This window comes from Manis javanica, chromosome 5 (genome assembly GCF_040802235.1).
Source record: "Manis javanica isolate MJ-LG chromosome 5, MJ_LKY, whole genome shotgun sequence".
In the NCBI taxonomy this organism is placed as follows: Eukaryota; Metazoa; Chordata; class Mammalia; order Pholidota; family Manidae; genus Manis; species Manis javanica.
This window is the reverse complement of record NC_133160.1, coordinates 148,318,811-148,334,979: the sequence shown is the minus strand read 5'-3', so window position 1 is coordinate 148,334,979 and position 16,169 is coordinate 148,318,811. Positions and strand designations below refer to the sequence as shown.

General features: G+C 35.6%; 1 long non-coding RNA gene across 1 annotated transcript; it reads left to right on the top strand.

Moving 5' to 3' along the window:
- Positions 1-8,376: 8,376 nt before the first annotated feature.
- LOC140849642 (uncharacterized) lies at positions 8,377-13,832 on the top strand. Its single transcript, XR_012131772.1, has 2 exons — positions 8,377-9,267; positions 11,963-13,832. It is a non-coding gene; the product is annotated as an uncharacterized lncRNA (long non-coding RNA).
- Positions 13,833-16,169: the final 2,337 nt, after the last annotated feature.

Sequence of the window (16,169 nt, the reverse complement as noted above, 5' to 3'; positions counted from 1 at the left end):
TCAATGATGTATATTTAGGTACATACAGGCAAGAACTGTCAAAGGATTATCATATTAAACAACCCATATCACCTTGTCATATTTTAATTATTTGATTTATTTTCTACATTCAAAATATATTTTGATTTAAACTAAATACAAAGTTTAATTTACAAACCATTGTGAAATGCTTTCAGGTCATGTGTGAGAGCATGGCTTTAAGATATTAAAGCACTGATCCCATATGCACCAAATTTAAAATATCATGTAGATTACTCTTGTCAAATAATGCTTTTTCTTTTTTTTACATCTGTATACTTACTTCATTCAGAAGCACTTTTGTCGTTTTATGTAGATAATCTCATCACTGCTCTCATTCTCTTTGGTTACATGCCATAATCTTAGTTAGCAATGATACAAAATAGTGGACATTAGTGTACTTTGAGTGAAATGTTTTGGCATAAATCAGCTTTGCTTTAAAGGAGACAAAATTCTTCTAATGAAATATAGATGATTTTGAGTTACAACCAAATGCCTGCTCAATGATGCCTTGAGTTTAACACTTTCTAATTTCGATTTATTTCTTCTGATCCATCTCCTTGTTGACAAGCCATAAGAGCAAATTCGAACAAATTCTTTAAACCTCTTAATATTCTTATCATAAGACATTAAAGTTCAATTTCTTAACCTCTATTTCAAGTTCATTTTGCACACCTCTCTTAAGAAAATAAGAACCACAAATCTTGGTAATAACTAAACAAATAGTAACTCCTATCACATGTCTGAATTATCTACCCTCCACATATTAAAAGCTGTTTTCAGTAAAGGATCCACCAGTTTGAAGCAAGCTTGTTCTCAAGATTTAAAACAGAGAGCTTGTTTAATGTTTGCCTAATGTCACAGGCAAGCCCATCTCAGAAAACTGCAAGTGTAATGAGGACTTAAAATTCACTTTTCCAATGTTGGTGCTGGTTAGTCACTATCTTGGCTGCCCGATAAAAACTAGTTTAGATTCTGTACAAAAACATCTTCTAGTTTGGGTATTTGAGACTGGGTTTTGACCTTCCCCATTTAAAAATACTGCTTGATGGGCAAAGAACCACATGATTCTCAGAGGTCAAGTTGTCTTTATGATGTGTTAATCTCTCTTTATAATGATGTTTCTATATTATCATTTTCATACAGTATTAAATGAGATTTTAAATATTTTTATTAAAAGTGTCATTGTCTAACATATTTATGTGTTCATTCTATCATTCACCCATTTAATCTGTAGGGTCCAAGGGCAAGCCACCCCAAAATGTGACACTTTGACATAATGACTACACTGACTTAAGAAACAGCCAGGTCATGAAAAACACTCTGACCACTCCACCCCCCACCATCTTCAGAAAGCAAGAAATAAATCTTCCATGTTGAAAGTTGCCCCCCCTGTGCCAGGAGGTGGAAAGACATCCTTATCACCAGAGCAGGAAAGGGAACGCCCAGCTGTATAAACAAACCTTGCTACTTCTAATTTACTACCCCAACCCAAATTCTGTTTAGAATTCCTCACTAATTGAAGCTCTCAAACATATATTTCCTTGTCCTGTCAAATTTTCATAAATTTATTGCCTCTTTATCTAAAACGAGTAAAAACTGCCTACTTTGGTCATTTCTTCAGGCCTCAATTTCATTACTGAGCCTTCGTGAAAACATAATTAACCTTTGGTTTCTTCTGTTCATCTGTCTCGTGCCAATTTAATTCTTAGAGCAGCTAGCCGAAACTTGGAGGAAAATGTTTCCTCTTCTACAAATCCTTCAATAACATTTTCATGCGAACCACAAAGTAGGTACTAAGAAGAACAGCAAGATGGTGAGAGATTAATTGCCAAGGTAAATCCTCCATTTTAAATAAAAGAAAAAAGAAATTAAGATGTACAAACTAGACTTTTTTACACAACTAAATGTGTTTTTCTATTCAACAGAATCCAGAAATATAGAACAGAGGTAATTATATGCTCAGCTGTGTTTTTGCCTATCAATCACAAGTATAGACTTTTCTTTAGAAAACATATGTTTGAGATTCAGTTGAGTAAAACAGAGAAAGGGAATTTAAAAAATAAATCAAATTTAAGTAAATGGTATCAGAAGTTTGAGAGTCAAATTAAAGTGACTAGGAAAGAGGTTTTCCTATTTTCAAACCATTTTTTAAAGCTTTTAGCTGTATTCCTGTAACTTAAATCCTAAACTTTATTAGATATACATTACATAGCATATGAAGTAGAATTAATAATGCATTATAACCATATACGTTAATCTACTGTCCCTTGATTTGCATATATTCTATTAAGTGAGCTTCAAACCAAAGTACAAAATATCCTTCAGGTGTTATTTTCCATGGAGCTAAGTGTATGTAATTACTGAGATATATAATATGTTTTTAAAAAGATATTCCTGAGAAAGAAGGAGCTGAGGAGATAATAGTAAATAAACAGAATATAGTAAAACTTCTGAATGTACCTTTACTACCTCTACTTAAAAAAAAAAAGCATTAGTATCCTGAAAATCCTAATCATGTCAATTAAAGAATAAATGTTCACCTCATTATATGTTCAAAAGTCGTGAGGAAATGCTAGATTGAGCCTTAGGGAACAAAATATATTACAGGCATGAAAAATGTTTCATTTCTGATGTTGTTTTCAAATGACAGCATAATATGTTATGGATCATTTGATTTTTTTATATGAAAATGCTATTCAAAAAGGCATATGCTGCTAACGGCATGTGTTGCAGTCCTTTTTATGACAGCTGGCAACGAGAAAATGCCAGTCAAAACACAAAATGTCAAGCAGACATTTTCCCAATAAAAGTAGTGATTCGTTAGAATCATTCATAAATAAGCTTCATCAAATGGCATTCATTAATTCCAAACATCATTAATCAAAATCAGTTTCCAATAATGGGAAAATTATAACCTAGAAGGGCAGGATTGACTCAGGAAAATGAATCATGGCCATGGTTCCTTGTTATTTCTTAAGATTAAGTTTTTTCTTTTTCATAAACTCCCGGAAGTTCACATATTAAAGCCCTATTGTAATTATTCCAAGTTGTGAAAATTCAGGCCTTCTTAGAACTTTTCAGCAAACAAAAATGAATATTAACCGCTACACGTTATTCATGTTTTTATGCATGTTTAAACATCTGTGGCTTTAAGTTTATTTCTGCAGACTCCTTCCATGTAGGTATTTTTTAAGTAAATATTTATTTGTTTCTTTATTTTTGTTGGATTGTTTGGTTTTATTGAGTCAAGTTTCTTTTTTACTTCACAGACTGGTCTGCATCAGTTTGTGGAGATTCATGGCTGCTTTGGAGTTTTATGACTTATTAGAGACAAGGCAACAGAGAATTCCACCTCTTAAGTGCGATTATTGCCACTTTTTATTTCTACTTCAGCACCTTTTTTTTCTGACATTTAATTAAAAAGAACAGGGAGGTTGAAAAGGGAAACACTAAATGAGACAAGAAATAATAATGCAATATTAGCTAATCAAGAAAGCATATTTCCTAGTCATCATTATCTTCTCTAGTGAGTGAAAAATATACCTTTAGAGGTTTTGAGTCTTTTGGAAAGAGAACTAAATGCAGCTTGTGAGATTTGATTACTTCATCCTAATGGCCAGAACTTATTATAGAGCTTGTTTATTCAAATTGGTTAAACAGATTTATTCTCTCCCTGTGTGTTTATATATATAGGCAAATAATTTTACCTATATAGTAAATAGTTTTTATTTATATACTATTTCTGTATTTCAAATTATATTTATACTGTATTTCTTATAAATCATATAATAATTATTATATATATAATTTTTATATTTTATATATAAATAAATGTTATTTATATAGACAAATAATTTGGAGGAAATGTGAGAGGTAGAAAAGGTTGAGATAGGAAACATTAACTAGATTTCCTTAAAATGTACCTATGATTTATTATTCAGCACATAAAACAGAAATTATAATATTTAGACATAAAAAGACCCTAGTGAAAAATGAAAAAGCAACAAAAAGTGATGTTGAATGAAAATGTGATGACAGCTTATGGATATTAATATTTGACCATGGTGGTGTTTTTACGTCAAAACATTGTGGCTTTCACAGTGATCCAGGCTCCTCTAGTATGTAGCTTTCAGTGAAGCACACATGGCCTCTTGACGCATAGCTTCTGAACTGGCATGCAATTTCTTCTGCTGTATTTTATCAGCCAAAGCAACTTACTAGACCAGCTCAGATTCTAATGATAGGAAAATAGGCTTTGCCTTTAAAGTAAGGAAAAAATATTGTCAGAATGCAAAGGATGAAGATACAGGGAAAGAGTGAAGAATTGTACCCACCTTTGCAATGTATCACACAAGATTAATTCTTCCTGCTATACCCTTTTATAAAGTACTGAAGTAATATACTCTAAAGTACAAACAGCATAAAAAAGTGGTCAGAGAACTGTATGAAATGCTTATTTTTATAAAAAAGAGACTTCTGAAATTGATCCTATTAATTTTCTAACAGGAAATTTTAAGAATATGAATCTTCTAAAATAGAGCAATTTTTTCCCAGAATATATAGTACTTGTGAATATTTCATAGATTAATTGAAGTGAATTTTCAGATTATAAAAGTACTTGTCATGAAACACAGAATAAAATATATCTTTGTATTATGAAAGTGTGACAAAAATAAATATGAGTCCAATATTTGTGTGAGACATCAATTTTAAATGCTTATTTTATTTTCATGGGGAAAAGGTTATTTTCATGGAGAAAATAAAATAGATAACAAATTGAACATTATTTTACTTATCTAAACAGCATCATAAATGCACATGACACCACAATGATCATTGTTAAACAAATAGCAATTCGTGTTCAAAGAAATCGTGAGTATATATAAATACGCCTGATGGAGAAGTAAACACGTTTTAATGGAGGTATATGACTCTGATTTTTTAGATTTTTAAAGTAGACAAAGTTGGAAATATTATGCATGGCAATGAATATATCATGCATTGATATAAATAGGTGGCCCACATGTTTATACATTTTTCAACATTTTATTATGAAAAATGTCAATACTGTAAGAAATAAAAAGATATAGAATGGTCCCTCTATGCCATGCACCTAGGATTCACCATTTGTTCACTTCTGCCATATCACTTTACCTCTTCCACCTCCTCCGTCTCTCTCTCTTTCTCTCTCTGCTCTCTCTCTTTTTCCCTTGCCTTCCATTCTCCCTTTTAAATTACTGTAGCGTTGAAATCCTTTAACACCCAACCTAATAATGGCAATCTGCTGCATGAGTACAATAGCTTTATACTCGCAGGAAGTTAATTAATATTGATATCATATTACTGTCTAATCATATATTATTTTTATGTTCAAAATCTCCCAGTTGTCCCCAAAGTTTCTGTTCTAGTTATTTTTCCTCCAACTCAGGAAGCTATGAAAAGTCACACATTACACTTGGTTGTCCTTACCTTCAGTTTTCTTAAATCTTAATGAGCTCCCACATTTTTTTAATCTTTATAATATTGATGCTGTTGAAGAGTTAAGGCAAGGTGGCTCATGGAATTTCCAACGATTTAGCTGTGCTTGACTGTTGTGGTTGAATAGATGCAGGTTAAAAATTTCTGGTAGAACTATTACAAAGGTGATTTTTTTATTTGACTTAGTGTGTTTCTCGTTATATCACACCAGAATCACAGAAAATCAAATTTTTCCTGTATTAATGAAGCTAATTTTCATTATATGCTCAAGGAAGCAATGTCTACAATCTCTGCCCTCTAGGAGAAACATTTGTTTCCCTTTGAGATAATAAATATACTAAGAGGTGATATTAAAAGGCACTATGAACATTGTTCTCCCAAACCTTTGCATATATTGATTTTAGAGTCAATTCTTAAAGGAATGTAAAAGAATGATCTTCTAATTCATATTTTTCTCTAAAGAAAAGCACCCCTTGCTCCTTCCTAATTTTTCAAATTGTGAGAATTTATTTTCAATATAATTTAATACCATCATTATTCCTTTGGATGCCCAACTGTACAGAATTTGGCCATGGTATCCTTTTTACTGGGAACCACATTCTTTTGACTTATCCTCAGTATTGTTGGCCACTTCCTTTCTTTCTAGCTAAACTGAATGTTTATGGCCACATCTTATACTCCTCTTCTGATACAGAATCAGCTATTTCTTCTTGAGTCAATTTTAGAGCGGCAAAGGACTTCGAATACCACTGGTCCCCAGCTTTACAAAGCTATATTTGAATGGACACACACACACACACACAATTGCATGTCTGTTGATATTCAAAGAGGCCTTATAGTATCAACACACCCAGTAGCCTAGTAGCTTGCTTGGAAACTCTTCCATCTATAGAACTTTTTTATGCTTTTTACAATGCTTTTATCTTTGGAGTTAGCAAGAACAAGAGATGAATTGCCACATCATAGAATAAGTTTACTTATTCTATTTAGATGTACTGTTACATCCAATTGGAAAATTTAACAATTATTTTTTATAAAATAACACGTAAGGAGAAATTTCAGTAAGAGTATGTGTCTAACCTACACACTTGAGCTAATGCATATTTCTAGTAACATCTCTTGAAACATATATTCTTTCATAGATCTTTTATGGTATGATGTATAAATATTAATCATTTGTTTACTATCTTTTTAAATGTTTTAATTTGAAATAATATTACACTGAGAGGAATTTTCAAAGACAAATACAAATGGATTTTTTTCTCTAAATTTTGTGAGAGTAAGTTGCTGATATGACGTCCTAATACCTCAAAATATTTTAGTGCATTTCCCACAAGAAAGGACGTTCTTTTATATAATCATAATATACTTACCAATGTCAAGAGGTTAGTAATAATACATTGTGATCATCTAAATTTCAGATTCATTTCAAATTTAGCCAATTGTCCTAATACTGTCCTTTTTAGGAAACTATACATACTGTCTAGAAACTGTTTTGCATTTGGTTGGAACCTTTATTTCCTTCAGTATAAAATAGTTGCTCAGTCTCTCCTTGAATTCTACGATGCTTTCAGTTTTGACAGTTACAGCCCAACTATTCTGAAGAATGACACTCAACTAAGGTCTGTCTGGTGTTTCCTCAAATCAACAAAAAGTGTCAGAGGAAATATGCTGTGTCCTTCTCCTTGCATCCCGTCAACTAGCTTACAATTTCAATTTGTCCTTATATTGATGATGTTAATGTTTATCCCTCAATTTAGTTTGTGACTTTCAGAAAGCTTCTCCATTTTAAAGTTACTCTTTTATCCCATTATAATTAAAAATATTCTATACAAAGATGTTTTGAGACTCCATGAAGGAGCTCCTCACCAGTACCCTCTGCTCTGTACAGATGCCCTTGTCACCCTGCTTGGCTCTAGCATTCTGGGACTAGGTCATAATCACCAACCTCCCATCATGTGCTTCTGATGGGCCTGATCTCAGGTTTTTTTGTGTGTTTGTTTAAGGCTACCCCTATATTAACTCTGAGAAGTTTTTCTCAATTTCATCTATTCTCATAAGGTTTATGTTCACATCTGTTTTGTGATTGTTCAAGGTCCTTCTCTCCCTAGAGCCCAACATATAATAGAGCATAGTAACTTGAAAGAATTTGACTAAAACTGTATAAAAAGGAAGTAGAAATAAATAGCTCAGTAATTACTTATTGCATGCATTATTTATCCCAGGTCCTGGTTGAAAGTATAAAAATGAAAAGACATGGACTTCCTCTGTAAGGTTTATAGAGTCTAGATTGGGTGACATAAAAACTAATCAAGTGAATTAAATATGGTAGATGGAAAAGTGTCAATATATAGATGTTAGAAAAGATAAAGGAGGATGTAGCCCACATTTAAGCCCAAGTAGGCTTCCAGATGAAATGTGTGAGATGCATCTTGAATTTCTAATATTCTATAATCCATTTCTAATATTTTGTATTCCATTTATATTTAGTATCATCATCTCCAACCTTTCATCCTATCTTAAGGTACAATGCTTTCTTAGGTTCAGGGTGGTGAGATGTCAGAAGTCAGGACTAGCTGTACCTGTAATGAATATTCAGCAATATATAAACAAAAAAGAATGCATTTATTTAACAAAATAGAACATTTTTGTGAAATAAAGAAAGTCTGACCACCAAACTAGGGGCCACCAAAAAGATTCTAATCCCTAAGTATTAGAAGTTTCGTTAATTCTGGGAGTCTCAAAATGGTTGCCCTTGAAAAAGTAAACTTTCTAACTATAATACCATCTGTTAATTAAAACTAAGTTAAAGGCTAAACAAAGTATATATCATGTCAGCTCTTTTCCTTTGTTCAGATTCCTGCTCAAAGTCTTTGTAAGAATAGAAATAGGTTAGCATAAGCATAGCCATCTTAAAGGCCTAGAAGCCATTTTCTGAGTATGTGACTTAGAAAGAAAAACTGGAACTGGGTAAGGCCTTGAAAAACAAGTTAATCATGAGCACCGGGTGGTGGGCAGCTGTGACCCTTGGTCAGCTAACCTTGGTCAGTAAATCTTACATACCAAGCTTATCGTGCAGAACCTCCCTAACCATTGAGGAGTAGTCTTACCCTGCCCTTGCTTAACCCCAGGATATATGTCTTGCAAGAATAATGTATAGTTATAGAAAATTGCTATGAGTTAAGTGCTTTGAAATTGCTATATAAACCCTTGGCTCTGAGTGCTCGGGGTCCTTGTTGAGACCCACTGCATCGGGCTGACTTGGACCCCAACTAGTTGGCTGAATAAAGACTTTGCTTGAATTTACATCTCTATGCCTGTGTATTTTGTTCTCTGGGGAAGCCTCGGAAGCCTGCACCCTAACATTTGGGGGCTCGTCCGGGATACGAGCAGCTTCCCTGAGAACAAAGGACAGCTGGAGGCAAGGTCTAATTGTCCGGACGGGGCAGTGTAATTCGAGGGTCGCCCCCTCGTGTCTGCATAAATCCATTATAAAGCGGGAGTCGCCATCCCGTGTATGGTCTCGGGTTAGTGGTCCCGAGTGAGGAAGTCCGGGCTGGTAGTCCCGGCCCCCAGGTTAGCAACCCTGGGTGAAGCCCAGGTAACCAATCCTGGCCCTAGGGTCCGAGTGACTCGGCCTTAGGAAGGCAAATCCGATCGGCAGAAAACTGGCGCCCGAGGAGGAAAAGATCGAGCTCGTCACCCTGCGGCAGTCCGAGTGGACGCCCTTCAGGAGAATTACGAGAGTTTTTGAAGACCCTGAAAGTGGTGAGTGTGGTGCGCACCAGAGTGAGAGAAGGACCGGTCCGAACGAGTGCGATCAGATGTGGTGTGTGTGTGCTTGGTGTTATCATTGACTGTTTTACTGTGTTTTGGTTTCAGTTTATATTTTTTTTGCGCTTCTCATTTTAAGTTTCCTTGTTCTAAGGTTCTCCTGCTCTCTCCGTTCCTCCTTTCTGCCACTACATCATTCCCCGCGGGCACGGGTCGGGCAATTAAGAGCCATTAGGGCGCCCGCCGCTAGAAGACTCCCGTGACAGGATAAGGGGGTCACAGCCGCGAATCCCAGATAAATTCGCGTCCCCCGTGGAAGAAAAACTGTGCAACGACAGGCACTCGTTCACAAGCACATACAACAGTCATTTTGTTTGAAGTGGCATCTTCATCCTTCGCCTTTGTCTCCCTCATATTCTTTTTCCTTCTTTCTCACCATGAGACAGACTCAGACGACCCCCTAAGTGTGTAAATGAATATATCTTTCTACCTCCGGATGGTATTAATGAAATTGATTTAAAGACAAGCGCTTGTGAAAATTGGGTATTCTAAAACTTCCAGAAAACCTGATAAAAAGTGTTAAGCATTAATGCTAATTTGAGTTTGCCTGAGGCGGGCATGTCCTTGTAGTTATCAGCTGCCTAAATTTACCTGAGGTCATTTAAGTCATGTTATCTGCTAAATCTTTTAAAAATAAAATGCTTAAAGGCTTGGCTTTGTCTAATATTCAGTAAAGGTCTTGTAAGTAATCTAGAATAGTTGTTACGAATGAGTGAACTAAATGACTGAAGCAAGTGAACCTCTTTTTAATTGTGTGTTACAGTGTTTATACCTACCTACTGCCTGAGAATCTTTGTAGAAACCTAAAACCTTAAAGTTTTGCTAAGTTAAGAAGATATACTCTATGAGAGATTGTGCTGTAAAGCTCATGGTTACAGAAATTATAAAATGTGTTCATAAATTTGTCAATCTAAAGAATGTTAGTTTAACAGTTTACAATGGCCTGCTTCTCGGTGTTCACTGGAAATTAAAGTTTCTAATGGTTTTAAGTTTTAATTAAAACTATTTAAAGTAATAAAACATTTCTCTATCTAAAAAATGTATGTTTTAATAAGAAAAAGTATAAAGAATGAAAAGTCTTCTGCATGCTAAAGAATGTGTTTTGTGATAAAGAAAGTAACTTTGTTCTAAAGTACAGCTATTTGTTTAAAGAGAGAAAACAGCGTGGTGCCTTTTGTTGTAGAAGACCCGCTCAGCATGTTGCTTTGGGGGGGAGGGTCAGGATGTTTAGAGATTAAGTGAGATAAACCCAGTCAAGCCGCAGGCAAGCCCAGGCTAATTCTCACCGGCTTATGTGCTTGGGACCATAGGGCAAATGAAGAATAAATTACTATATTCTTACAGATATAGTCGTGCCTAGTGAAATTAAAGCAAGTGAGTCTTGATATCAAGTGCACAGCAAAATTAGAATCTTGTTTCTAGTTAAACAGTTTTCTTTAACTGTTAGTCTGCTCTTAATGTTGAAAGATCAAAGCAGTTTCTCATGCTTAAAGTCTCAGTGAGTTGCCAGAATATTAAAAAAAAAAAAAAAAAAATGAAATCATAATATTAAAAAGACGAAAAGCTAAAGTTTGTTAACAACTGTATAAGCTTTATTTGCCTTTGAAATATTTTGTTATTGAAAACGATTGCATGGCCTGAGAAATTGAATTATTTATTCCATATATTTTTATAAGTGGAAAAATCTCTAACCCACAAATGATTAAAGTTGTTACTGATTATTTGTTTTCTTAATTTATCCACCTAAGCAGAATGGTAACAAAGCTTTTTTCAGCTGATTAAATGCACTTAGTTAACAAACCAAAATTTATTCTTAAAAAATTAAACTAGAATCTAGACAAGATTATGTTTCTCCCAGAAAAACAAGTTTCACTGTAAAAGTTTAAATGGACAAACGTGTGACCACTTTTGAGAAAGGTTGTAATAGATTTTTTTGACAACCACCAGGTCTTCTTGTTTAATTTATATGCTGTATGTTTTAAAAGAAAAAAAACATGGGGGATGAAAGGAAAGGAGCGACACATAGCAGCAATTAACCGGAGAGTTCCGCTTTATTAGGGAAAAGTGCTAGGTTATATAGGAAGGGGCATGAATTGATTGAGGTGTCACTTCTACGGAGCTGGTGGCTGTTGGCTAGGTGCTGGGATTGGGAGGGGAGCGAGAGGTGATTGGGCTTCAGGTGGCGCCGGCGGAAACCAAGGACCCCGAAGAGAAGCCAGAAGTTTGCCATCTTACTAGTAGTAGTCCTTCAGAGGACTCTTCATATTTTTTTAATGCAAATGATCTTAGAGCTTTTAATAGAATTTGCATAGCAGCTTATATCTACTATTAAAGAGTAAAACATTCTTGAAGCTTTCAGAGAAGACCTGTAGACTTAAGCACTTTCTCTGCTTTTTTTGTATCTGGTCTTGGACACTTATGCTAAGTTCAAAAAAAAGTGCTTTTACCTCTAGTTAACTCTGATATTTTCCAGAGGGCCCCTGGAACATGTCAGAAGAATTTTTTTCTCATTAGAGAAAGTATTTGACTAATTTGGCTTATTTATCTGATATATATTTATTTATTTACCAGGAAAGCACTGTCAAAGAGAATGATGCTAAACTTTGTTACTAAATGTTTTGTATTACAGAAATAACAGAATTTCCTTATGTCAACTGTCTTACAGTAAGCTCTCATCAGATCTTTAACCATTGTCATTTGTAAGTCTTTTGTCATTTATAGTATTATCCCTAAACTGGTAAAGAACTAGATTTCAGCAGAACGGGTATTAGTTACATAAGATTACATAAACTAAAGAAAATGATTTTGTGTCTTTTTGTTTCAAATGTTGCTGATAAAGTGTTTTAACCTTGTTCTCTTAAACTGACAACAGTTTAGTAAATGACTATCTTTATGAGCAGAATTGAAACTTCCTTCTCTCTACCTGATCCCTCCAGAGTTTAAAAACTTTCAGTGACTGTTTTTGTATTCCATGGCAGTATGTTTATTTGCATGAGTTCAATAAGAATCTGCTTTCCTTGTGAGAAGACTACTTAAGAACACTGGTTATACTGCCAGGGCTTTGACTGGAATGTCATACCTGAGAGACATGTGCATGGACTCAGATGTGAACAACTTTAAGGAACTAAGATTGACTTTATAAAGCCAACAAAGCCCCTTGGAAGAACTGGCCTGGTACCTTGCTTACAGAGTTCCCAGCAGCCTTACCAGGTGAGTAAAGAAGGTCACTTCCTGGCAGGTTCAGAGACCTCGAGAAGAGAAGAATTCATCCAAATCTACAGGTACTGCAGGCAAAGCCTGATGGCAAGTCTAGCTTGGCTGTCTGGCCTCAAGAGGCCTTTAAAAGTTCAATCTGAAATTCCTTATAAAAAGTTCCAGCAAAGCATATTTAAAAGAGCCTGTGTAATCAATTGCTCTTCTTGCTGCACTTGTGCAAATGATCAAGCCAGCTGTTAATTATTTTCTTAACCTGGTTATTTCTAATAAAAATGAGGGTGATTTTAGAGAAAAGTATTGTTTCAATAACTGCAGCCTCCAGAATAGAAAATCCAACTCCAGATGTTGCTACATAACCTAATAACACAATTTGTTTTATCTTGCCTAGAAGCCACAAAACTGCAAATAGTAATAGAAGCGCCAGCCTTCTGAAGCCCTCTCAACTGACCAGTAATAGAGACCTAGCTGCACCCTTTACTGCACCCCCTTCTCAGCACGAAGCAGCCAGAGCGGTCATCGCCCCTTTTCCCTAGCAGCAGCTAGAGTCCCTATCTGTAGAAGACAAAGACCGAGACTCACTTTATCCTCTGCAAGTAGGCAAAGAACCTGCATTGAGAGAGTTCCTAAAACTTACACCTCCCTCTACAACAAGACAGAAGTAATCAGCACCACCCCAGCTTATTCTAACAAGTAGTAGGCCCGCCAAACCGGAGTCACTCCATGTGTTACCTTTATCAAAGAACGCATTAGCACCGTGCAAATCATAGTGTTGAGACAGAACTATCAGAGTGTTAACCAAACAGATGACCCCTAATTTCATGATTGAAATAGATACAAGAAGAAGAGGGGAATGTAAGAATAGAAATAGGTTAGCATAAGCATAGCCATCTTAAAGGCCTAGAAGCCATTTTCTGAGTATGTGACTTAGAAAGAAAAACTGGAACTGGGTAAGGCCTTGAAAAACAAGTTAATCATGAGCACCGGGTGGTGGGCAGCTGTGACCCTTGGTCAGCTAACCTTGGTCAGTAAATCTTACATACCAAGCTTATCGTGCAGAACCTCCCTAACCATTGAGGAGTAGTCTTACCCTGCCCTTGCTTAACCCCAGGATATATGTCTTGCAAGAATAATGTATAGTTATAGAAAATTGCTATGAGTTAAGTGCTTTGAAATTGCTATATAAACCCTTGGCTCTGAGTGCTCGGGGTCCTTGTTGAGACCCACTGCATCGGGCTGACTTGGACCCCAACTAGTTGGCTGAATAAAGACTTTGCTTGAATTTACATCTCTATGCCTGTGTATTTTGTTCTCTGGGGAAGCCTCGGAAGCCTGCACCCTAACAGTCTTAAGCAAGAATATTTGTCCTTCCCCTTAATACCCTTTGGTGCCAAGATGTATATGTGAGCCCAACCCTTTTTCAGGATCATGCATTTTATATAAATGGAATGTACCCTTTGAAAGTTCATCTTTTTTTGTGTGTGTACCTCCAAGGATATAAAAACCTTTGTATGACTTGGCTTCCTTGAAACATTTCTCCTAGCCATGGGAGTGAATTTTTGAAAACTTATAAATGTTTACTTTTTGACCCAAATAAAACTGGGCTTTTATTTCAAGGTGACTTTAATAAATTTTTCATTGACATCTTTTTAAATGATTGTGGATCACCTTTTTTTCATGTAGTCCAAATTAGTTGTGATAAAAATCCTTATACTTTGTGTACATGAACTCACAATGCAGTAAATTTTGTCAACTATCTCTACTCAGAAATACAGACATGTCACAGAATATGTATAATTTGATTTAACAAATTTTGAGCTCATTGAGCTAGAATTTGACACTATCAAAAACCTAGATTTTTGCCTACCCAAAATACATTTTGTGAACTATTTTCTTAAACTTCTGAAGCAGTATTGGGTTTCAGGTGACCAAAGATCATCTGTAACACATTCTCCATGTTCACAAACAAGATTTACAGACAGCCACAAAGAGTTCATAGTCCAATCAGCTAGAACCCTCTCCAGTTTAGGAGAAGAGAAATAAATTTCCCTCCTCCCAGCTCAGTTCTTGGCTGAGACACTCCCCCCCCCAATAAAAGACATGTTAATAGATGTTTAATAACATGTATGTTTAATAAGAAATGTTTAATGACATGTATACCTCCTATGTACATGCCATAGACCCAGGAAAACTGACTAAGCCTGAAATGGCTTAAACCACTACCTTAAATAACATCTCCAACTGAAGACAAAAGATGCTTGGGGGAGGACAATTGTGGGAAGTTGCTAGGAAAAGCACAGTAAACAAGGATAAGATTGTTATGCAGATTGAAGCATTGCCTCCAACATTGACAAAAGTTTCTAGAGATTTAGAATTATCCTTTTTCTGGCACAGAGAAGAAGACATCCTTACAAAAGGAGATTTCCCTTACAAATGTAAATGTCTTCTAAGAGGCTAACTTTCTATTTGGTTTTCAGTTTCTCCTCTGTCTCTTGCCCAATAACCAGCTCAAAATAATCAATAGGCTAAAGAGGCATGTTTTGAGGTGACATATTCTGCTTCCCTTCACCTACTTCCACAAACACGTAACATCAGCCCTTGTCTAAAGCTGAATCACGTTGTCACAGGTTAAGGCTCCTAATGTTATTCATTTGTTGATCACATTTTCACCATCAAATCTATAAGTTTGTCACTTATTTTCCTTGTACTAATTTTTTCCAGAAGAAATCTGAGAGATTAAAATTATAACTTTATCATCACAGACTGTGAATGCTGCAGTTCCCTAAATATAATAAAATTTGCAGAAAAATCACACAGACTTTGTCATTTTGAAACATTATCCCACAAGTCAGCTTTTCTAGTGTTGTCTTAGTATAAGATAAACTAGACATTTGTAAGTAAAAACAATGAAACACTTTTGGAGATGGAGGTCAGAAAATTGGCAAGCCACTTTGCTGCAAGTTGAGCTTGTTCTCCTTGGCTCTTGTCCCTGCTGAAAGAAAAGAATTCAAAGTCAGAGAACAGAAGTGAAGAAGAGTCAACATTTTAATTTAATACACTCCAAGGGAAGAGTGGACCAGAGTCAAAGTAGTCAAACGCCCGGATCCTTTAGACAGGGGACTTTTTATTACGTTCTGGCTGGGAGGCATCTCTTTGATTGACAAGGTGAGGTCATTTGACTGGCAAGTCCATTTATATAGCCATCCGCCTCAGTCTGCTTGTCCTGAGGTGCAGTTTGGGCAGTTCTTAGTTTTGTTCAATTGTGCCCACGTTGGGATCTGACTGGGATCAGTTTGGCCTGGTACCTACAGGCAAGGAAAGTAACTCCCTGCAAAGGCTTTGTTGTCTTCCCATGAGACCCCTATCTGGGCAGAGTTCAGGTGGTTTTCCCTTGAACCTTGCCTTCCCCTTCCCTGGCTGCTCATGTCTATCTTTGTACCTAACAGCTTGAGATGAAGGAAAACAATGTATAACCACCTATTTTCCAGGTAAGCTACCGCATCTTTTGAAGTTGAGAGAAGTACTAGATAGAAAGTCTTAGTTTTAAATATACAATAGTCTCCTTAAATCAACTCCGACTGCATAAGTACAGAAAACATCCAGAAGAATAACTTTTTCTTTGC